At 43.8% G+C, this 24,308-nt stretch overlaps 1 long non-coding RNA gene across 3 annotated transcripts in view; it reads left to right on the top strand.

The window, feature by feature from the left end:
* Nucleotides 1-24,308, top strand: part of LOC112661380 (uncharacterized) — a 111,938-nt gene that overhangs the window by 58,389 nt on the left and 29,241 nt on the right. For 2 of the 3 annotated variants that reach the window (XR_007403467.1, XR_007403468.1), the window contains exons 2-3: nt 12,843-13,089; nt 14,492-14,621. This is a non-coding gene — a long non-coding RNA (uncharacterized LOC112661380). Of the gene's footprint in view, nt 1-12,842; nt 13,090-14,491; nt 14,622-16,575; nt 17,397-24,308 lie in introns of those variants that run through there. The other variant, XR_003137630.3, reaches the window with a different exon arrangement.

Below are 24,308 nucleotides of genomic sequence, written 5' to 3'. Positions count from 1 at the left end.
TTTATGAATCTTTATTTACACAAATGGAATCATGCTCTATACATCTTTATGAAACTTAATTTTTCATTTAGCAAGATACCCATGATGCCTTCTATGTCTAAATATATAGCTCTACCTCCTTCTTTGTAAGCACTGTGCGATATTTCATGGTATGAATATACCACAGATAATCTAACCGTTCCATTGCTGTTAAGGTTGTTATCAGTGACAGTGGCAGATACTGATTTAGTGAACTCTATTGTGTAAATGTGTAGATTCTTCTCCAGAACAGATACCTAGTAGAGAAATTTGTGTGTGGAAGGTGAAAATCAATACTAATTTTAGTAGACATTGCGATTCCTTAGAAAAAACAACCTATGAATTGGTACAGGAACAAAGTGTGCCTTTCCCAACCATATGAACTTAAGTTTTTCCACTTTGGTTTTGATTAGGCCTATGGATTCAGCTTGTAATACTTAATGTGAAATATGCAAACCCAATTGGTGAAATGTGTATGGCCCATTTGTCGCTGACACTTTTCACCCACACTGCATTTACAACAGTAACATGGGGTCACATTCCTTCCTCCTCGGAGCCATAGCTCTTGGCCCCTTCAAGAGTCTCTATCTCGGAGAGAGGGCACAGTTCAACGTGGAATATAAAATTGGAGATCATGTGGATTACTGGGAGGATTCCTAAAAATTCCCAGGAGTTAAGAACATAGTCATAGCAACCAGGGTTGTTATTACAAGAAAACAGAATAAAATCTGCTGGGGGCACTTAGGCTCCTTCTCCCTGCCTTCCTCTGTCTCACCCTGCTCTCCTGTAGCAGCTGGTAACATTCTGAAAAGAACTGGGGGACAGAAAGGCACACAAGCCATCTCTTCACGCGTGCCTTCTCCAGGTCTGCACCAAGCCATCAGAGTGAGAGTGTTCCTCTAGCAACCACCATCTATGTTTGAACTTTCCAGCCTCTGTTGAGGATTCCCTCTTATATTAATGTGTTGGGAAGCCATTCCTTTTCTAGAAGAAAATTTAAGTCTGATGACCAAAGAGACGAAGACCTTGACACATTATTTCCTCAGTAAAAGGCCTTTAAACATTTAAAATACATTTATTTTATGGCTGATCTGACTCTTCCTTTAAAACCTTGTTATCTTTCCATCTTTTCAAGCCCTCAAGCCTTCTTCACATTCGTCATATGGCTTCTTTCCAACTTTTCTGTATCCTCTTCGGTGTGCAACTAAGAATTTTTAAAACACCCAGTTCTGTAAAAATGTTGTGGGGTTTTTGTTTTTGCTTTGAAATACTTTGGGTGATTCTGATAAGTTTTTAAATTTTAAAAGCATGGTGATACCATACTTATTGATTTACTGAACATTTACTTTCAATTCTAAATGGTGTTTTGCTTTCACGGTCCTTTACTACCTCCTGTAAGTCATACTCTCCAAATAAGGGTGACACGCAGTAGAGGAGAAAGTGGAGAGAGGAATGAAGAAACACAGGCAATAAGCGAGAAGCTGAAATGTTTTTTTTTTTTAATGTTTCTCTAATTTTAGCTAGCTTATAATTAATAAATCACACGGAGTCATCTAACCTATTTGATTACACGAAGCACAATTTACAAGTTTAGCTTGGAGGCCACATCCAAAAGTTTCATTGCTCAAGAATAGATGTTCTTTGATATTTTTCTGGCTTGAATTTTTTTTTTTCAAACAGTCAAGGTGAGTGTTTGCTTACATGTAATTTAGAGGTTTAGAGGCTAATGGTGGCCATGCACAATGGTTTGGAACTTGGAATTTTGGCGGAGGGAAGGAATTTGGAGGGAGGTTTTCCTCTCCACCCAACTTAATCTTAAAATTTCATATCCAGAGAGATAGATGAAGAAGCATAAGAGACCAAATGGTGGATTTCTTATTTATAAATTAGTCTGGTTGACATGAGTGAGATACGGAGAAGTGGTGTCTTGCTAAGACTTTTTCCCTGAACTCAGCCAATCACGGGGGATACCAGGCAGGTGCAGGTCTCCACCATGGGAGCCTACCCTGATGAACATCTCCCTTAGGGTGGTTCAATCCCAAAGGGAGAAGGAGGAAGCGACTGAACCAAGACTCAGAGGCCAGGACCACAACTCAGGAAATTCCTTCATCTGATAACAGGCGTGGAAAATATGTGTAATTGTCTCACCATAGCATTTGGCTCGCTGTTCTTTTGAATCGTGGTAAAATACACGATATTGAAATCCATCATTTCAATTATATTGGAGTGCATAATTCAGTGGCAATCAGTACATTCACAAAGTTATGCAACCATAGTCACATTACCAGACTATTTTCATCATCCCAAAAGGAAGCCTCATACCCATTAAGCAGTGACTCCCCAGTCTTCCTTCCTCCCAGCCTCCAGTGACCCCCATTCCGTGAACTGTCTGTTTGGACTTGTCTATTCTGGATGGCTCATGTAAATGGAATCATATAATGTGTGGCTTTTTGTGTCTGGTCTCCTTCACTGAGCATGGTGTCTTCAAGGTTCATTCTTGTTGCAGCATGTATAAGCACTTATTCCTTTTTAGGGTTGGATAACCTTCCAGTGTATAGCTATAAGGCATTTCATTTATCTGTGCATCTGTTGATGGACATTTGGTTTGCTTCTACCTTTTAGCTATTGCACATTGTCCTGCCATGAACATTTGTGTACAAGTTTTTGTTTGACTACCCGCTTTTGATTCTTTTGTATATATACCAGAAGTAGAATTATTGGGCTATATAGTAATTCTATAATTATCCTTTTGAGAATTATCAAACTATTTTCCACTATCTTCCATGAGATAAAGAGCCAGCCATGGAGCTAGACATGTTATCCCAGGGCTTAGTAAGGAATGACAAAATCAGTCCCTCCATGGCCAGCCAACATCCCAATACCCCTTCCTTTAAAGTTTGTGTAAGAAGAACAAGGGGGAATTGTTGAAGTCATTGGCCTTGTAGAGTAGGTAAGATTTAAGGTTAAAAGGTGCGCCTGGGTGGTTCAGTCAGTTAAGCATCTGCCTTTGGTTCAGATCATGATCCCTGAGATCAAGCCCCATGTTGGGCTCTCTGCTCGGTGGGGAGTCTACTTCTCCTCTCTCCCTTTGCCTGGCTTGAATGTGCTCACTCTCTCTCTCTCCTCCCCTCAAATAAGTAAATAAAAATTTCTAAAAAGAAAGATTTAAGGTAAGAATGATTTTTTTCATCTTTTCTTCTAATAAAGATGTCTCTGCTCTTCCCTCTTCAGACAAGTAAGGGCAGAGCCAAAGGAATCACCACAGCAGGTCAGTGGTACTTGCAATGAGGGGCAATTGGCAAACATTCTCCAGTTGGATGTCTACCTTGGCGGTGGACTTGCTTGAATGACTGCGATTAGCAAAGGAAATGACCACAAGAGAGAGGGCAGGGTGGCAAGAGGCAGTGTCAATGAAGCAGTGCAGTTTGGCATGTCCTGGAGGTATATGTCTCCTGCATGGTCAAGTGGAAGGCACACAAGGTACCTGGGTCCAGCCCACCTTGCCCTGCTGCCCACTTTATTTTTTTTAATTTTTATTTATTTATGATAGTCACACACACACACACACACAGAGAGGCAGAGACACAGGCAGAGGGAGAAGCAGGCTCCATGCACTGGGAGCCTGACGTGGGATTCGATCCCGAGTCTCCAGGATCACGCCCTGGGCCAAAGGCAGGCGCTAAACCACTGCGCCACCCAGGAATCCCCCTGCTGCCCACTTTAGAGAGAGGATCTGGGATGAAAATGCATGTGATTGTGTGTGGCAGAAACCAGCAGAGTGGACACACGATCCAGTACGGCAGGAAGTGTAAAGCTGGGAGGCTTCATGAGGCTCTTTTGGAAGCTTTGGAAGAGTCTGCATTTGGATGGCCACCTCGCAGAGGGCGGTGCTGCCAGCTGGTGTTAACCAAAGCAGCAGAGACAAGAAGAGTGCTGCCCACGGCCAGATCCTGAAGGAGAGACGTTTCCCTGAGAGGAGTAGAGCAGGCTTTCCTTCCTGCGTGATGACATCAGGCCTGGGTTTGAGATTGAAAATTTAAACCAGAGAGTACTTGTAATAACTCAAAGTGGCTAGAAACGTATGGAATCATCTATTTTTAAGGGGAAAGGAAATGGGAACCCAAAGGACTTAGCAGAAAGAAATATGTGGAGAGGAAAAAAAAATGTTTCATATTGAAAATACCTATTACACATGCACAGAGCACATCAGTGCCATTTTTCATAAAAAAGAGACCACACCTCATACTCTTTAGCAAACCACTTTATAAATAATTTATCTTTGTGTCATGTACACTGATCGTGCCCATAAAAATTCACCAGGGACATCATTTTAAATAGCAGAATAATATTCTGTGACATGCAGGAAGCACAGTTTAGAGTTGGACATTTAGAATGTTTTCTTTCCTATCTCATTAACGTATGCAGTGATAGGACAAATATACATGAATATTTGCACACATTCTGAAATAATTCCCCAGGAGGCAGTCTCGGAATAGAATTGCTGGATCCAAGGGTATACATGTATTCTCTGTCACTTCTATGCCTACCGACAACGTAGTGCTAATTTATGTGGCCACCAGCAGTAACAGCACCTTTACTTATTTTTTGGCCATTTAGGCCTCTTTGTGTATTGGCCTGTGACATTATTTCATCATATTTGCATGAAGCAGACTGGCCAATGGCACTTAAAGAGTATACAGCTCTGCACTTACCTAGCCACGTGGAATGTCGGCCCTCTTTTTGGTTAAGGAGATCCTCACTCGCTCACTACTGCCCTACGCCTTTTGAAAGGTTAACCAGATATGCAGCAGTTCATGGAGGGCTGGTCTTCTCCTTGTAGAGAGTTTGAAACCTGTCCTTGGATCAGCCAGCTGATTAGTGCGTGGACTTCCAGGGTAGCCTAATTCCACTACTCAGTTCTGCCCCACCACCCATGGATTGTTTTGTCAAGGGAAATCCAACACGATGTCATCATCATATACCAAGGGAAATGATAAGTGACAGCTCTGTGAAATCTGTCACGTGTTACAGAGAGGATTCTGTTATTAGTTCATATGGTCTCCTTTGTAGGAAGAGTCTTGGTCGGCTCTAGGGAGGAAGTTGTTTGCCTCACTCTAAGAAACCGTTGTTCTCTTTCTGAACTAATATGGTTTAACCTTGTGGACTCCGTGAAACGTTAACAACCTAAAATCAGTTTTTAGCCTGACCGTTAGCAGGAGGGAAAGATTTCAAGGTATCACGCTTTTGTTCTGGTCCGGGGCTACCTGGTTTAACCTCTCAGGTATTTTATTTCTTATCTGGAGCTATAAGATAGTTCCCTGATCCTCCCTGGGTCCTCTTTTGAATAAGTTCGGACTAAATAAGGTGGCAAAAAGCTAAATCCATCAAAAACAAGAGAAGTGGGCCAAGGTAGCAGGCATCCTCTTTCTAGGGACAGAGGCAGATAGATGGGTGGACCCTGGAGGAAGAAGTTAGTAATCTGGGCTAATTAAAGGCAGTTAGATGCTATAACTGTTAGGGGCTGTTAGGGACTTTTTTAACTAGAAAGATGAGTAGCTTTGCTTTGATACTTTGGTGAAGAAATCACAGGCTGCGTGATGGGGGAGCAGCAGCTTAGAAATGCCCATGTGCCTCTTGGCTGGAAAAGCTATGTGAGGCCCAAATGAGAAGCGACAGAAGGCTGGTTGCTCAGGACCCACTAGCTCTAAATTCCATATCCCAAAAATGAGGGATTAGCTTCCCTCAGATCTCCTCTGCACTGTTCCGTGGGGATCTCGGAAGGGAGAGGGTAGAGTGAGAAGCAGGGAGGCAGGGGCAGGACGCCAAGAGGTACTGCTCAAAGAAAAGTGTGTCCGCGCCCAGAGCACCCCTCGCTCCACATTTGTTGGCAAGCGTGATGGCAGACAGCAAGCTGGAGTGCACAGCCCACCAACTTCATGCTCTTTGGACTCTTGAAGTTGTTCATTTCCTCCCCATCCTCGTTGGAGACCATTTCTTCACAGATAAGAGCAGTTTTAGACTTACAGTCAGCTTTCTAGAAGGATGAATCCATGACTCAACAAAAAGAAAATGATTAAAAGGGAGGGAGAGAGAGCAAAGAAAACGTGCTGGAGTTGGGTGGGAGGTGTGGTCTGCATCCTGGCTGCCTATGCACAAACACAGATTCTTCACTTCACTTGGGACGGTTATGAGGGGTAACAGTTAGCTACCCCAAATCACAGAGGCTTAAAACAAGGGAGATTTTTTCTCTCATTCACCTACTAATGATCGTGTGGGGGTTCCACTACAGATGTTCTCAATCCACGACTCCAGCTGAGGAAGCAGCCACTACCTGGAACATTGCCCCATGTACTGGCACAGGATACCAAGGTCACGGGGAAGCTCACACTGGCCCTAATGGGCTGGCCAGAGTCGGCCCTCACGTCCCATTGGCTGAAGCAAATCTTATGGCCACTAACTAACTTTCAGCAGATGAAGGAGATTCCTTCCGCCCAGAGGGAGAGTCAGCATATCTGGGATATTGATATCCCATCAACATCATGTCCTTGGGTTCTGATTCAAATATCAAGTCCTGTTATACTTGCTACAACCTTTGAGGAACTCTTACGAGGGCCCCCGATACTGCCACAGGGGAATTTGTCTTACAGAGTTAGGACACTCTAGGGGACCACTTCGCCTACAAAATGTTCCAGATCTAATAGAAGAAACTGTGCTCTGGGTTCATAAATCCTTTTGATCTTTCATCCAAAAGAGTGAGAGGGTAAGAGCAGCCAAGAATATTGGAAAAAAAGAAGAAAAATTAGCGAAAATGAATTTGTAATAGGACAACAAGACGAATTCGTCCTTACGTGTGAGATTCCCATTGGCTAAGTCTTGGTGAAGCTGGACGCAGGAACGGAGAGGGGACTCCCAGACAGACATGGGGGGGGAGGACACGTGAGTTTGCCCCTGACAGACACAGATATTCTGGGAGAAGAAACGGAACAATAGGCAGGAGAAGCAGGAGCTGGGAAACCAGAGGGAAGTTGTTTAGATTGTGGGGAAACTGAGTTCAAGGTGTACTTGTTTCAATTTTATTAGAACTTAGAAGAGGTTGTCTCGAGACTGCCTCTGCACCTACCCAGTGTGACGATCCAACATACCATGCCTGATTACACTTTGGTGAGTACGCTCAATTTCTCACAGTAAGGTCAGGTGGGCACAGGCCCTGAGGGTGGCCCCCTGAGGCCAGTGGGACAGCTGTGGGGTCCCCGAGATGGAGGCAGCCCAGAGCCCTGTGCATTGATTGCCTGACCCAGAGGAGGACACCTGGAGGATGTGGCACTAGTCCTGAGGTGTTCGTGGCACTCATGCATTAACGGGGGCCAACTCATGTTCCACCTGGGACCAGCTTGAACTGCAAGTGACCAGGAGAACAAATGGCATCATCCGGAGGAGCCAAAGAGAAACTAGCCAGCCACGAGGCACAGCAGGCCACCTTCACCCACCCAGACACTATCCTACGGAACCGAAAGAGGAAGGGAGGGGCCACAAAATAAAGGGTTTTTATGCAAAAGGAACTGAGTTGTTTAGAGGATGATCAACTTAGGGGGTCAGAGGGAGATCACTCAGTGGAAAAAGAGTATCACAAAGGTCAGCTCACCTAGGCTGCTCATTGTTACCCTGGCTGCACACTGCCTACTGGAAGCGCCTGGGAGCTTTCAAGGCTGTGAACAGCCCACGCCCAGCCCAGCCCTTAAATCAGAACTGCTGGCGGTGGGCTTGGGTATGGGTGTGGGGTCATACGTGTGCAGGGTCACATCTGTATGCAATTTCCCAGTGTTTATAATGTGTAAGCAGGAACTATCTAATCAACATAAACCATGTCATTAAAGGGCAGACACATTAAATGCCCCGGTAGACACTCGGGGCTTGTGGGATCTGCTCCAGAACGGGTGCTCTCTGCTCCTGTTCACCAGCCAGAGGTGCCTAGGACCCAACACCCTGGTTCTGGCCTTGGGCCCCACGCTGTGACTTCAGACCCCTTCTTTTCTCCTTGACTCGGTCTCCAGCACTGCCACCCCCATTTGGTTTGACCCAGCCCTGGCCCCTCGTCACCTCCTCTGGCCCCACAGGCAGCTCGCCCTAGGTCCGCCCAATGACCTGGATGGAAAACAGAGAGAGGTAGACAAGAGATCCCGACACCCATGGTGACAAGGGTCACGTGGAGCTGGTCAAAGCATGAGCATTCCTTCGGTGAACCCGTTGATTCTCACTGTGACAGGTACCAAAACATGGGCCCGTTGTCATCAGATCTCCTGTGGAAGGGGAGCTAGAATTCTAGATAGACTCTTACCTGATGTTTTCTGATATTTAAATATCAATTTAGTTTTTCTTTTAAAAAAAAAAACTGTACATGCTGGAGAGAAAAACAAAAACAAAACTATTGAAGGGCCAGACCCTGGTCAGCTGGAGATGGGGAGCAGGCTCCGGCTGCAAGAACCTTCCGGAACAGCAGGGATTGCTGGAGGAAGGATCTGCTGGGGCTAGGGCTCTCCCCGCCTTTTCTGGTCAGGTGGGTCACGAGGCAGACAGTCAACTGTTTGAGCAGGCGGCCGCTGCACTGAAAGTTAGTCTTCCCGAGGGGCAGCGTTTCAATAAGGATAATAAAAAACCAACAGCAAAAACAACAGCGACAATTACAGTTTGGGTTTGCGTACCTGCTTTAGAGAGGCCCTGAAAGCTGTAGCCCTGTGGACAGCTCTCCTAGGGAAGAAAATGGCCAGCCCTACTTTCCTATTATGGCTGGAGACACCCACGTGGAGCAAAAGAGCTACTGATTTGACCAAAAGTCCCACATGTTTCTCAGAGGTGGAGAAAAATCTGGGCTTCCAGACAGTACTTTGTTCATTAATTTGAATCTGGATTAAAAAAAACCTTCTCGTGTGGTGTATTTGCTCATGTCATCTCTGTGACTCTCAGATGCCTGCCAACCCATCCACGTTGCACCCATCACCCTGGGCCAAGTTCAAGGTCAGCTACTTTCCCTGGAAACCTCCCCGGCCACTCCCGGCCTCGCTGGCCCTCCCACCTTCCTCCGCACCAGGGCATTTGCACGAGCACAGTTCATCTAGCAATTAGTCATCCCGTCAGCACAGGGATCTTAGCGCCTTGTGTTTTTATTTAGCTTTTTAAATGATTCCTGGTAATTTCTTCAGGGCTGGGATGGAATCCCTATCCAACGGGCTTTGGGCAGCCCCCAGGGCCCTGGACAGAGCAGGCCTCACAACAGCCCTGTGCACTGGTGTATCATCGCCCTGACTTTCAGTTCTCCACAGCAGCGGGGTTGGGGAGAACAGAGCTGGGGCCCACACCCCTGAACCAGCCTCTAGCTACTCTGAGGCTCAGTTTCCTTACCTGTAAACTGGGGATAACCGTACCTACCTCTGGGGCTGTGAGGAGGATATGACTGGATGTAGATAGTGCTGGAACATTACGCAGCACTCTGTGAGCATTACCTACATGCTAGAGGCTTTTTTATTGTTACAAATTATTATTATTATTATTATATATTATTATATATTAAATTATTATTATTATTATATAATATTACAAATTATTATTACCTCATTATAAGGAGGTTCTAAGGTGCTCTAGTTAGAGCAGTAAATCTCATCATTTTAGATCCCATACTTATATTGTGGGACATCTCACTTAACAGGATATGCCCTGGTTTGGGCTTACATTTATTCATCTCTTCTTTAAATATATATATATATATTAAACATATATAACATATATTAAATCTATACTTTTATATATATTTCTATGGGTCTAACATATAAGGAAATAACAGCGAATAAAATGGGTGGGGCCCATGTGCATGCCAGGCACATCCAGCGTGGCAGAGAATAAGGATGCTAAACCAACTATTACAGATGGGATACGTTTTGAGAACAGAGAGACAGCAAGTGCTACGAAGGGCAGGACAGAGGGGGCTAACCCGATCCAAAAGAACTGGGAAGACCTCCTCTAACCTTCAAAAATTGTCATAAAACTTCCACCATTATAGATGGCCAATGGATACTGGTATTGGTAGAAATGCTCACCTTGAAGCCTGACCTGTCAATGGTTGAAATACATTGACCAAAACCAAAAGCAGTAACAATTCCAACAGCTTTCACCCTTGCTGGTGGAGTTTAGAAGCGGATAGAGAAGGAATTCATGGGCACTCAGCCCCCATATAACACATGCCAACCACCTCCAGCCATGTCCCCACCAACCCTACCTGCTGACAACTGTAGTATTGGCCACATATTCCAGAAGATACCTAGAAGCATCAGAAGAACTGGGAAGTCCCATCCTGGGTGGCAATCAAATACAGAGACTTTTGTGAGTGGCTGGGTGCCCTCTGTCAGCTGTTCTGTCTCCAGCCCAGGCTCTCCTGAAAGCCACTGGTGCCCTCTGTCGTAACCCCTGGGCTCTTACCAGCAGCGAGCAAAAATAAAGTGGAGGCGTTGGAACCGCAGCAGGGATAGAGGAAGAGGGCTCTGTTGGGGTGTCACCTAGAAATTACATAGTACAGCTTCCTGCTCTAGACTTGGGAATCCTCACTTTTAGGGGGGAGATTGAAGCTCCTGGCCTCCTGGTGAGTCACTTAGGTTGATGTTATTCACCTTTGGATATTTCACAGCCACCTGAGTAACCTGCCACAACACACGGGACTGACCCCTAAACCCAATATTTTTTGAGGTTATAAAACATTCCACTACCTTTTTCTGCTATATAACATTTCAAATGTCAGCACTTTTCTAGCAAGACCCTGGTCTAGAAATTGAAGTTCACACATGCTAAGGGAATGGCTGCTGGTTTAATCATTTCAGTCCTACTAGAAATACCAACATGTTTGGGCCTCTTTCAAATCATAATAATACGTTGGGTTTGTTTTTGACATTTCATCTGAGATGCTCCAAAAGTCTGTGGAAAATGCAAACCCACCAAACTCTCCTTGCCCTCAGGAAGAAAAAAGGAAGTTTTGAATTCTCCTCTGGTTATAAATATAAAAGTAGATTCAGGAAGAGAAAAGAAACCGTTGCTTGGTCAAGGCTTCCTGGTTGCTGGGAGCAGGAGGCAAGCATGGTTGAGGGCAAAGGGAGAGTGATCCAAGCCAAAGCCAGACAGGCAGCAGAGCTGGACCTCACAGGGGGATTGGGAGGATTGGGCTACCAATCTTGGTCTCACACCAAGGCCAAGGAAGGGTTTTCAGTAGAGGTTTGGCTGAGGAGAATGTATTGAAATTGCATTTTGAGGGCATCTGGATGGCTCAGTGGTTGAGCATCTGCCTTTGGCTCAGGGCGTGATCCTGGGGTCCCAGGATCGAGTCCCACATTGGCCTCCCTGCAAGGATCCTGCTTTTCCCTCTGCTTGTGTCTTGCCTCTGTCTGTGTGTCTCTCATGAATAAATAAGTAAAACCTTAAGGAAAAAAAATTGCATTTTTAAGCCCTCACTATCCCATGGAAGGTGAACTGAGGGGAAGGCCACATGTATGAAAGACCAGCAGGAAGGCTAGTGCAGGAGCCTGGGTGAGAGGCACGGGGCCTCTGTGGGTGCTCACAGCGGCCTCGCATCAGGACAGACATGGGTGCATTTCAGAGCACAGATCCGTAGGGCTTAATGATGACCTGGCTTAGGGGAATCAGGAGAAGACAGTGTCAAGGATGACATTTAAGGACTAGGAGAAAAAGATGTGACACTGAGAGGCCAGGGGGCAACCACAGGGTATGTGGTGCCATAGAAGTCCGGGAGTAGAGACTGAATATTCTCCTAAGAGGTTATAATAATATCTGCAAAGTGACTATTTCTGTGCACTCTGTGGATGGTGTCTGGCCTCCATGCCCTAAGATTAAACTAACTGAATACAGTCTCAGTTCCAGCTGGGTGCCAGGCGTCATAGATCCGATGTCATCTGCACCACTCAAGCTGACACTCTACAATGCAAATGGCTCTGTCAGGCCGTCTGACTACTGCTCCCCCTTTCAGAGGAGGAAATGGGGACTCAGAATATAGAGGGGCAGAAAGCTGCTCGGCTGCTCATTGCAGAGCCTGGCCTCTACTCCAGATCTCTCTGACGCCAAAGCCCAAGCGCTTCACCACACGATTTTGCTCTCCTTCATAAAGAGTCTAAACATGAAATGCCCAGGAATTTGACTGAAATAAATAATTGAGCTTCACAGGGGGAAAGAAATTATTACAAACTGTATTTCCGAACCAGCCAGCAACTTTCCAAATACATGTTATTGGTCACTGGGGTTCTGGATGACACACCATGCCCGGATCAGCACAACATCATGTGCTGTTTATTAGAAAAACAACTCCCACTGCAGCTCACCAATTGGTGTGTGTGCAGCCTCTGAGTTAGGAAGGGCAGCACACGTACCCCTGTTAGGCAATGGAAAAGTAATGATCTGCCTCATTGAGAGAGAACAACTTACTTCTTCCTCTAAATGAAATATTATTAGATTTTGAAGTGCGTTAATGTAAAGGAAATGCACAGAGGAAATGCTTTTTGCAGCCTCTACATGTGCTGAACACATGGCCGGTACCCCCAGGTAGTTCCAGCTCACCTTTTGGCCAATGCCTGAGAAGGAGCTTTGGTCGAGGGAAGCTGAGTCCAAGGTATTTGTAGGGAAACACTGCAGAGACCACCTGGGGGCAAGGGGCAGTAGATACAGCCTTTAATGAAAAGATGAGGAACTCATTGACTGAGGCAGAAACTCAGGCGTGTGCGAACATACATGAACATACATGTGATAGGGATGACGGTGGTGGTCTTTTCTTTCAACAGCTTTCTGGGTTCCACATGGCTACATGCTAACAGAGACACGGCAAAGGGACCCAAGGTCTGGGTCTGAATAACAACTTCCCTGATTGATTGCAGACTGAAGATTCCTTGGCGCAGAGAAGATTGGGGGAAGGAGACAAAAGGACACCGGATGGTGCAGGCCACTCTGAGCATTTGCCGGACAGGCTCGAACAGTGAATAGTGATTTATCCAACAAGAGCCTTGAGGTTGCTTTTAATTCCACAAAAGTGTAAGTCTGTGAAATCGATGAAGCAGGAGGTAGCAAAAGGAGACGTGGCGAGAGCAGAAGCCACTTTGCTCTCGGACCCGAAAGGGAAATAACCCGAAATCCCAGGACATAACACGTTGCTTCCCTTTCCGGTCCTAGATTTGAGGCACCCCAATCAAGCCCTATCTCCAAAATGGTGCACCCCAACCTCTTCTGATTGTTCCCTGTTTGGTTCAGAGGGGACACTGTCCTCCTTTTTTCCTCATCTGCTGCAAGGCTCTCTCTCCTACTGGAGCGTGTCAGGGTGAAGGGGTGCTGGCCCCGCTGGGTGTGCCATCTGGTGGAGGCGCTGAACACAATGCAGATCCAGACAGAAATCAGCCCCCCTAAGCAGAGGGTTGCAAAGGATGCCGCTTATTTTGGTTGTGCCCACTCCTTACCATAGGTTCTTGGCTTCACACCAGTGAAAGTCCGCTGATTTAAATATTTGTATAGGATAAAACTGAGACTCTAAACTCCGTAATGAGAATTGTAGCTATTTCTCAATCTTCTCAAGATGTATACATAAAAGCTACTGCAAATTATACATATATAAACTATACGTTAAAATCCCTAGATTTATTCTGTCCCTAGAATAAATAATCCCTAGAAAGGAATAAAGTGGGGATGAAATGAATCCTTTTCATAAATAGGAATGTAATCATGTCTGAGATTTCGCTCTCTAAATGTCTATGTTTTCCCAGTGGTTTTTGTTGTTGTTGTTGTTTGTTTTAATTTTTTTTAAAGATTTTATTTATTTATTCATGAGAGAGAAGCAGGGACACAGGCAGAGGGAGAAGCAGGCTCCTCGCAGGAAGCCCAATGTGGGACTCAATCCCGGAACCCCGGGATCACGCCCTGAACCAAAGGTGGACGTTCAACTGCTGAGCCACCCAGGTGTCCCTTGTTTTAAATTTTAAGGGAAGTCAAACATTGCTAGGAGGACCACAGATGAAAATTAAGCAAGATCCTATCACATGTCCAGTTAAAAAGAAGATTTTTAGCTATACTGAAAATGACCAAAGAAGTCTGACATTGGCCTCATGCCTCACCCCAGGGAAGGCCCAGCAATAGCAGTAAGTGATGGTGACATCACCTTGAAAGGCTTGTCTGCACCATCCCTAAAGAAGCTTCTTCAGCAAGAAATCCTAATAATGGATGGAGAACAACATCCAAACCTTTTTGCTGGAACTGTCGCTGCCTCTAGCTGACATTGTTCATGACTTGTTTATTCTACAAGTTCTTTTTAAATATTTGATATTTCATGAAATAGTTGCTACAGCAAGAAAAAGACAACATATTCTTGACAATGCATTTTTTTATTTAAAAAAATCATTTTAAGTGTTTTTTTTTTTTTTTCCTTTCGAACCCACTATTTTTCTAGGATTCTAACTTTCGCACCGGTCAAGATTTTATCATTATATCCAGTGAACTCTAATGGGGATACAGTGGTTTCTGATGTGAATCTCCAGTTCCTTCACAGTAAGGAACTGGGCCTAAAAGCAGGATGAAAGGTGAGTTCTTATTCGGTGTAGACATTGTGTGTCCTCTATTACTCAACACTGCTGGGCCTGGTGTGTTGGGAGGTCCCTTTTTTGTTTCAGAGACCAGATGACTTAATCTTTTGCTTAAAGAGGAGTCTCTAGATGGAGTTCTATGCATGCCTTTGTTGGCATCCATTAAACTTTGTCAATTTTAGCCTTACCTCTCCCGTGCTATGGGCTTCCACCTCCAGCTTGAGAGGTCTGGGTCTGATTTCTCTCTCTGGGTTTGGAATTCTCACTGCAGGATGGGAAAAGGTTGTAAAATACACCACGCAGGTGTAGTCATGTACTGCTTGGAGTCATAACTGCGAATGGATCCTTTCTTATGCAGAAACATGGTGGCCAGACATGATCAGTGTAACAATAAACAGCACTTCTGTTTCCGCTCTGTCCCAAACAGTAGCTCAGTATACAACTGCTTAATCACTTCACGCTCAATATTATGTATTACATCATACTAACACCTCCTTCTAGTTTCATCCAAAGATAGTGCAAATTGCAGGAACACTCCATCTTGCCTTCTCACGTGGCCTCCCCAAGAACATAGCACTTCCATTTCAGATGACAAACAAGACTGGTCTCCAATCTTCTTTGAATGGCAGGCCTGGCATGGTCACTTCACAAGAGAGCTGTCAGCTCTTAACTGAAAATCACTCCTTGAAGGGATTTATAACTCTGCTATAAAAAGCTTTCATTTCAGCTAAAACTTGTACTTTCTTTCAAGTTTTATGACAAACACTCACAGGCAAAAGCAAGGATGTACTCATGAGCGCAATATGCTTGCACACATGTATGCACATGGATGCACGTGCGCATGCACACACACCAACCCTATCCCCTATTCTCTTATGAAAAAAGAAAAATGAATTTTTCAGAACATCCTAAGGCAGTTGAAAGTAAGTGGAGGCCATTAGACACCTAACTTTAAGAACTGCCCCTTGACACCGACTTTGAGTGTCAGCACGTCTATTTGGGATGACGCGTGTTTGATTGTTCTTTTTAGTCTTATACTATTGTAGTGTCTTGCATCCCTGATCTTATTGATGGCAGGAATTTAGCAACCAATTCTAATTCCATTAATGGCAAAAGAGAAACCAATTCCACAATCTTGCCAAAATGTCTAGCCTCTTGGGTTCAGCCTTCTTCCTGCCACTCTTACACATAAATAACCCTCTTTCCATTATGGTGGCACACTTTCCTCCTCCCAGTGCCATATGATGGAGGGCTAACAGGTAAGCTGGATGGGACCTATCTGGTCTTGCTGCCATGATACATGCAGAAATTGAAAAGAAATGTACTCCTTATGCCAAGAGGTTCAGGCTTCCCAACCAGACACAGACACAGGGCTCTGGTCTCTACATTGGTTTCTGAGTTCCTGGGTTTCAGTTAGGACTTGCTTCATCCTGGAGAAGAGCCAAAGTATAGATGAAAATCCTTAATAAGGGGGCACCTGGGTGGCTCAGTGGTTGAGCATCCGCCTTTGGCTCAAGGTGTGATCCTGGAGTCCTAGGATCAAGCCTACATTGGGCTCCCCACATGGAGCCTGCTTCTCCCTCTGCCTGTGTCTCTGTGTCTCTCATAAATAAATATATAAAATCTTTAAAAAGAAAAAAAGAAAATCCTTAGTAGGATGTGGAGAGAGACCCCACTAGCTGACCTTCCAAACAGAGTTCCAGGTACCTTGAACAGCAAATGCAGAGGAAGGCAGTGTTTCAAAACCTAGACCAGTAAGGCACTGGGCGGAAGTCAACAGCTTTTGTAGAGTGACATCCATCGCAGAGGGGTAATAAGGCAGCTTCTCCAAGTGAATATATTTACTCACTGTAAATTAGGGAGTTTGGTAAACTAAACTGACGCATTCATATCAGGTACTTGATATCACCTGACAAGAAACAATGAAACCCATTTTGCATTGAATTCCTAGGTGATCTCTGAGAGAACCTAATTCAAGACAAGCATCTTAGTCATTATTGATCGAAGTGTTCCGGTTCCCTGCTATGAAGTGGTGTATTCCACACTTCTTCCGTATGACTTTTCTTTTATCTGGCTTAATAATCACTCCAAATCAAAGGTGAGAAGCTCAAGAGCAGGACAGATCTCTAGCCATCGTCAGCTCGTTTGAACTATCTCATTTGATAGCTTTATCTTGCAATATGACTTGCACTCCTAACCTGGGAACACAGACAAATTCCCATATTCACTTGTGTTATTTTATAGTCATTGCTACTGGGCTGGGGGTGGGAAGGCACATTACAAAGGCAGTAGATTTCAAGTACTATTAAAATGATCAGAAGATTTATTAAGCCCCAGGAGCTGGCAGGGTAGTATATCAGTTACCCAGGGCCCTTGTTTATAAAGGAAAAAAAATACTAAAACAAGATTAGAAAATCCTAACTATTTATAGCATGTAAAATACATATTTGGGTCTACCATGCTAAGCAGATTGACCCCTCTCAAGGATTCTGGAGGGGAAAAAAAGACTCCTTAAGAGTCTAATTTAAGAATTAGTGCTAACTCAACTTAGAACAAGCCACTGAATTGTAACCAACATGCTTCAACACCTGTAGGAAATGGGAAAGCACATCTAGCTCCTTATTTACTTTATGGATATGTCACCCTAAGTATCTCATAGTAAAAGTATATGGGGCTAGTTTTCATGGTCATGTCACTGGTTCTCGTAGTAGGAGAGGAATTCCATAATGCGTAGGTGGGTCATGTTTGGCAAAGAGCCCGTTTCTCCATTCAGTTTGTTCAATATCTTGATTGGGTGTATTTTGTTCAACATAAAGTGCCTCTTGCAGGTGGTATCTAAGGTGATAGGGACCCCCTTCATAACTTAGAGCACAACAAAATAAAAAATAATGTAAAGAAGCATATGGGTCATATTTTGTTTTGGGGCCAAACAGCCAGCTATCATCTGATGAGCAGCGCTCGTGATGGTGCTTTGAGCCTTCTTAGGTGCCTATACGGACAAGAGGATGTTCTTGTGCTTTATCTCTAAAGCTTTATATTACATATCATATATCTCAATTTGTGTATATTTATTTATAAACTACGTTTACTTACTACTGTTATTGGCTAATACCTCCAGGGACAATATAGTCTTAGAGCCTGACTATCCTTAGCAAGTCTTATAAATTCCTATCTAAAAATATTTCTTGGTAACTATATATTTTTGGCTAATTTTTTATTAGATTAGAACATACTGTCATGTTTTATAACCTCATGATGTGAGAGAAGGACTTGGAGGAAAAGTAATTGCCGCATATTTTTTACGTTTTTAACTTGGGTTTGCATTATTAGAAATACCTTCAGTTTATGATTTCTTTGCAGAATTTTTTTTATTTTATTACTTTGCAGAGATTTTTTAAGATACCTGCAGATGTTTGGTTTAGTGTAAATGTGATAATAGAAGATAATATAATGTAATATAATAAGATTATAAATGCAAGCCTCAGTAAAAGCAAGTGACTGAGGTCATGCCTATCGTCCCTCTGGCCTCACAGCCACACCTGGAGAAGGTGAATGTGATTCTGATTCTGACGTGCACACCCCTGTGCCCACTGTAACTTAGCAAACTTCATTTCTTTCCTATTTTAACATTAAAATGGAAACAGAGATTTCCAGTCTTGTCTTCCCAGCACCCGGTGGTAAGTCTTGCATACCTAGGCAGAGGCATATGCTCTTAATTGCACACATTAGGATCTCGGGCATCATGATGATAGGTTCCCTACAGTCAATTAATAAACCCACACTAGAAAGGAACATGCTGATCAAGGATGGTGAATAATTTGAACAAAGTGATAGGTGTCTTGTGGTAAAATAGCAAGCTAATCCAAGATAAAGAGGCAAAGGCAAAGGGCAATTTCTAGACCTAAAACCCAGACACAGATCCGGGGGCACAGTGTGGAGATCCAGGGTGGGCCACCGTCTGCTGATTGCCCACACACCAACTAGTGTCCCTGGGGCCCATTAGATCACCACACTCTCAACTGCAACCAGCTGCTTTGTCCTTTGGACATGCCATGTGTCAGGTTCTACTGCCTATTAGCTGGCTCTGCCAGCTGAAGTGGGAGATGTAAAAGACCACACAGGTCCTTATACCTGTGTGACTGAGTATCTCTGCTGAACGCTTTATAAACATTTCTGGAAGGTGCTACAAACATGAAAAACTTGCTTCCGTCTCATCAGACCAATGGCTGCTTCCTGAATTAGCTCATATTTCCTTTGGAATCCCTGAGGTTGGACCCCTGGCCTCCTTCTCCCTGTGTGACATCACCGACCACTTGGTAGTTCAAAGGCAGTCTTAGCCACAAAGCCTTTCTTATCTCCCATAAAAGATTCATTCCTCCTCTATACTTTGCTAATACTTTGTACTCAGGATAGCTTTTATTATCTTTTTTGTGAGTTTCTTTCTCCTCATTCAAAGTTAAACTCCTTAAAAGCAAAGATCGTGCTTTATGTTCTTCCAAACATGGGATGTGGTGCCTTGAAAACCAGGTGCTCTGACTGCATGTAGAAATGCATTACATTGATCCTTATGCTTTGGGATTCCTGGGCACCCTTTTCTAGTACTTTCTTTTCAGTTTAAATAACTAATATTTTAGTTGAAACTATAAAAGATAGGATTGCTAAATATATGATATGGTATCCAAGGTGAGGTCCACATAGGCTTAACAGATTATCTTTGTAGATTGGAAATAGAACTTAAATTCCACACATACTTGCCAACAAGACGGTCTCATAAATCCAAAGGAAAACCTCTTTTAAAAATGCTTTTAAAAGTTATTCTAAGTATTTTGGCACCAAAATGGACCTTGCAGTGTGTGTTGGATGTGACAAAAGCCTACTATTTTGTTTTTTTGTTTTTTGTTTTTTTAGTTTCACATGTAGTTATCAATAATTCATCAGTTGAGTGTAAAAACCTAGTTTGAGAAGTTCTAGCAAAATAAAATGTTCTCCAGTCTCCAATTCCCTCAGTTCTGGAGCATTTCTCTGTTTCTCTGCCACTTTTTGATGTTGTAGAAATAGTAGCTCCCTCATAAAGAATAGCACGTGCTCAGCATCACCGAAAGCCTTGCAGGCCAAGGCAGTAAGCTCTGGTTGGTAGCCTGAAACCCCAGGGTCAGTGCCTGACTCCACCCTGGGCAAACTTCTTCACTAATGGGTTCTTCACTATCTCCATTATTCAAAGGAGAAGAATGATCTCTATTCTGAATGGAGGCCTGGGAGATGGATGGGAAGACACTAAAAAAATTCTCTGAGATCTCTCCTAGAAAGTGTGGTAAATAATAATTACACACCAGCACAGTTTCCCAGGGAAAGTTCTCTTTCCCAAGGAAAGCAGGGGAAAACTGTACAGTCAAGAATGCTGTCTAATGTCAGTTAGTCTATAACATATTCTAAGTGGAAAAACATAAAGTCCCTTGACTTTTCACTTTAATGAGGTCAAGTGAATTTTTAAGAAATGTTTCACAGTCTCAGTGAAGTGCAAATCTTTTTTTGAAAGGAGCCACCACAGCATACATTAAGAAACAACTCAACAAAGGTTGTAAACAGTTCAGTAGATGAGGTCTGGGCTTAGTCATATGAACTTGCCCATGTAATGTTACCATAATTCCTACGGTGAAGAGCATGTAGTAAAGAAAGCAACGTCAAAGGTATAAGACACTCTCATTCATTTTGAGATTTTTTTTTTAGATCACAAAGCCAATAAATATACACAACTCCTTCAATAGAAAAATAAGTACTCTTTCTCACTAAGCGTTAGATGACTGCCTTCTGCATAAGCCACTTGCTCCCAGTGTGAGTTATTGATAATCATCTCTATGGCTCCTGTGCCTGTACTGTGATGTCCTTGATCCAACTCTTTGATGTACTAGATATAAATTCACTTTTCCACTGAATCAGCATGTGTTACATGTTGGCTTCTTCTTCCCAAATTGTTTTGGTTTTCTGCACAAGTATGCTTACTTTGGCTACAGTCAAGATGTCCTACCTTCTGGATGGCCTTGTCCAGTCTGCTAGTCCCTGGGAGCCATGATGAAGTAGAGAGAAATCTGGTTCCAAATTGATATTTGTTTGTTATTTTTGGAGCTCTCAAGAAAATTACAGGAAAATTGATTCCTTTTGGTGACCTTCTGCACCTACTCAACCCCTTCTGTTGCTCTAACATGGTTTTATTTCCTTCTCTGTTTAGGGTTTTTGTATATGTGCCATGAAAGATTAATAGAATTGATGGAAATCATTTTGCCTAATTAGAGGGAGTTTTTGAAGCTCATACAGTGCAACTTCACTTCCTATCTAAGATCTACAGATCAAGGGTTCCATTTCTTGCTGATGCAGTTATTTGGATAGATTTACTTGTCATGAAAACTTGAATTGCCTTATCCTATTAAAGAAAAAAAATGCTTTCTATTTGTATCTGAACTTTAGGATGGATGCTCGCAATAATGCCTATCCCAAAATTGTTTCTAGCTATTAACCAAACCAACCAACTGTAGTTCACTTTGTATCTCAGATATCCAGTTTCATTGTACCATGACTTCAAAATTATGTTTCCTCTCGAGCTCCAACCATCCTACAAAGAAATTTGCCCTGTCCCACTTTGGTGTCACTTTACTCATGCCTGGGCTCCTTATGTTCCTTAGCTCCTCAAAACAATCCTTGGGACACCCCCATGTTATGGGGAAGTCCACCCTCCTTGGCTACTTAGCTCCAAGCTAGTAACCTTCGTGTCCCAACAAAGATTAAACTCCAACCTTGAACCATATTTCACCAAAAACTCAGGTACTAGAGAAGGAAAGAAAGCCTGTCCTGTCTTCAAGGGTCTTCAAGCAGTCTGCTCCGTTTCTCAGGCTAGCTCCCACCTCATGGACCTCGACCTCCCAGTTACCCTCAGGCTATCCAGGGACTAGTCACCCTCAGAATCCAGGCCCAGCTAGCTCCCTGAGGTCCAGAAAGGAGATCCCTTCCCTTACTCTGAATACTGTCTCCTCCCTTTTCATTTTCCTAGGCTGAATATTCTATTCTCCAGTAGACTGGCATGGAAATATTCCTTTCCTCTGGAGAAAACTCCCAGCAGAAAAAATTATATCAGAAAATCTGTGAGACATACCAAGTGCCTGGTTGAGTTGTTTTATTATAGGCACTCTCTTCCCTTAGTCCTGGGGTCTCTGCTTTGGAGTTCTGGAAAACAAAGGCTATACACACAAAACAAGAAGAGGCCACAGTTTGAAGCAAAGCACCCTTAGAATCAGACAGGCCTAGAAATCCTGGAACGTACACAACCCCCCACCCCCGCGCTGACCCAGCCACCACTCCCCAACCCCCACCCAGACAACTGTGTCTCCCAGACAGAAGTTTGGCTCCATCTTCCCCCAAAATTTATGTTATCAAATAGAACACTTAACTTCTCAGTCTCAAACATCTGTGTTCAGGTTAATACTGACTTTACATTTCCCTCTAGAACAGTGGGTGAATATTTGATTTACATTTTTGTAAATAAATGGCAGACTCAAGTGGTTTTCCCAGACCAAAAGCAACAATTTGCCTCTGAGGTAAATTCATGTCACTACCCTTAGAGACTGGAAATTGCTTGCAGCTTTAAATGTTTTCCTTCTTTTCCCAGCTACTAAAGATCAAGTTTCTAACAATATCTTAGGGCCAGTGCCAGCTAGGGTAACCCATTGCATGTCTGTGGAATTATGAGAACCATGGCTATTTTGAAGTCTCTCCTGACTATACAATCATATACTCCAGTGGTTCTCAAAGTATGGGCCTCAGACAAGCAGTATCACCTGGGAACTTGTTAGACGTGTGAATTTTCGGGTTTCTTCCAAGACTTACCTACTGAATGAGAAACTCTGGAAGTGAGTTTCAGCAGCCTATATTTTAGCAAGGCCTGTGGGTGAATCTGGTCACTGGTATACACCGAGCATAGCAAAATGCTCCAACAGAAATGATTGTTCAGGGGACAGACTCACTGGGGATATGCGTATGATATCCTCTAGGTGCACCTTCTGGGTTCTGCTGCTGCCCTTTGGGCCTAGTTAAGGAGGTCTCTACCCAGTGCACCCCAGTAGTCATGAACTCTACAATAAAAGATGCTCAACTCCTCCTTCTCTATGCCAAAAGATTTAGAAAGTTCAGTAATGACTTGAATGAACAAGGATTATGGGAGAGGACAGTATGAGCTGAACTGAACCACTAGGCCTGAAAAAGCAGGGTTGAGAATGCTTGAGAGTTTGGTGGGGAGTGAAGGGTTGGGGAGGGTTGGCCATGATCACAGCCACTGCCCCAAGAGAACAGAGAGTGTCTGCTTTTGTTTAAGTTGGCTGCCCTCCATTGCCCAAAGTAGATGTCTGGCAGACCAATTCTCCAGATATCTGTTCTCTTGCCCCCCTATATTTAGATGGTGTTGTCCTAGAAGGCACTTAGAGCTACCTAGAAGTCCTGAGTCAGACAGGAGTGGTATAAAGGGAAGGATCCAGCCCAGCCCAGCCTGTCTCCCCAGGAAGCTAAGTCAGTGCTCACCCCAGGTTCCTTCAGGAACCCTTCACTTCCCTCTGCTCCAGGAGGTCTGTGCAACCTGTCAGGCTGAGGACAGGGACTGGGCAGGGGGAGAGCATTGCCCCCAAATAACAAGGGCTAATTCAGTGAGTAAGCTGCAGGGGTAGGAAGACAAGCCAGTGTGTAGACATAGTTCAATGTGTAGCCTTCACATATTTAGGCATGTGCTAGTCAACCTACATTTGTGCTGAAGGTATGCCTTCAAGTTTTAATATAACTATTAAGAATTTATTTTTTTAAAGATTTTATTTATTTATTCATGAGAGACATGGAGAGAGAGGCAGAAACACAGGCAGAGGGAGAAGCAGGCTCCATGCAGGGAGCCGGATGTGGGACTCGATCCCGGGACTCCGGGATAACGCCCTGGACCAAAGGGAGGCACTCAACTGCTGAGCCACCCAGGCATCCCTAACTATTAAGAATTTAAATTCAGTTCAATCAATTAAACAGTGAGCACCCACCCTGTGCAAGGCCCAGTAGTAGGTTTCATGGCACATGGAAAGCTGAATGGAGCCTATCTCTGTCCTCAAGGCCTCTATTACCAAGTAGCTGACAGTAGTTGGTGTACTGCCAACTTACCACAAACCAAAACATAATATTGACTCAGAGATCAGGAGAGTCCTATGGAAGAACCATAGAGGGAGAGGTAGTATTGACCTTGAAAAATCCAAGAAGTTACTTGGAAGACGTGAGATTTCGGTAGCTCACCAATCTAAACTTTCTGATAGCCTTGGGAGCCATCCTGGGAAAATGCCCCGTGCCTCCCCCTGCCTGACAATAAAGAGTAAATGGTAGGGGCGCCTGGGTAGTATAGTTGGTTAAGCATCCTACTCCTGATTTCGGCTCAAGTCTGATCTCAGGGCTGTGATATCAAGACCTGCATTGAGCTTCACACTCAGCAAAGAGTCTGCTTGGGTTTCTCTCTTTCTCTCTGTCTCTTTCAAATCAATCAATCAATCTTTTTTTCTTTTTTTTAAATAGTAAGTGGTAGAAAGTTGTTTCTAAAATCCAGTCTCCCCCTAGATAAAACCATCTAGCTCAGGCTCCAGAAAGGAGTTTGGAAGGGCCAGCTAGGAGTGAGCACTC

The sequence above is a fragment of the Canis lupus genome, chromosome 18 (assembly GCF_003254725.2).
Source record: "Canis lupus dingo isolate Sandy chromosome 18, ASM325472v2, whole genome shotgun sequence".
NCBI lineage: Eukaryota > Metazoa > Chordata > Mammalia > Carnivora > Canidae > Canis > Canis lupus.
Note: the sequence above shows the minus strand (reverse complement) of the source record. Positions and strands in the feature narration are given on the sequence as shown.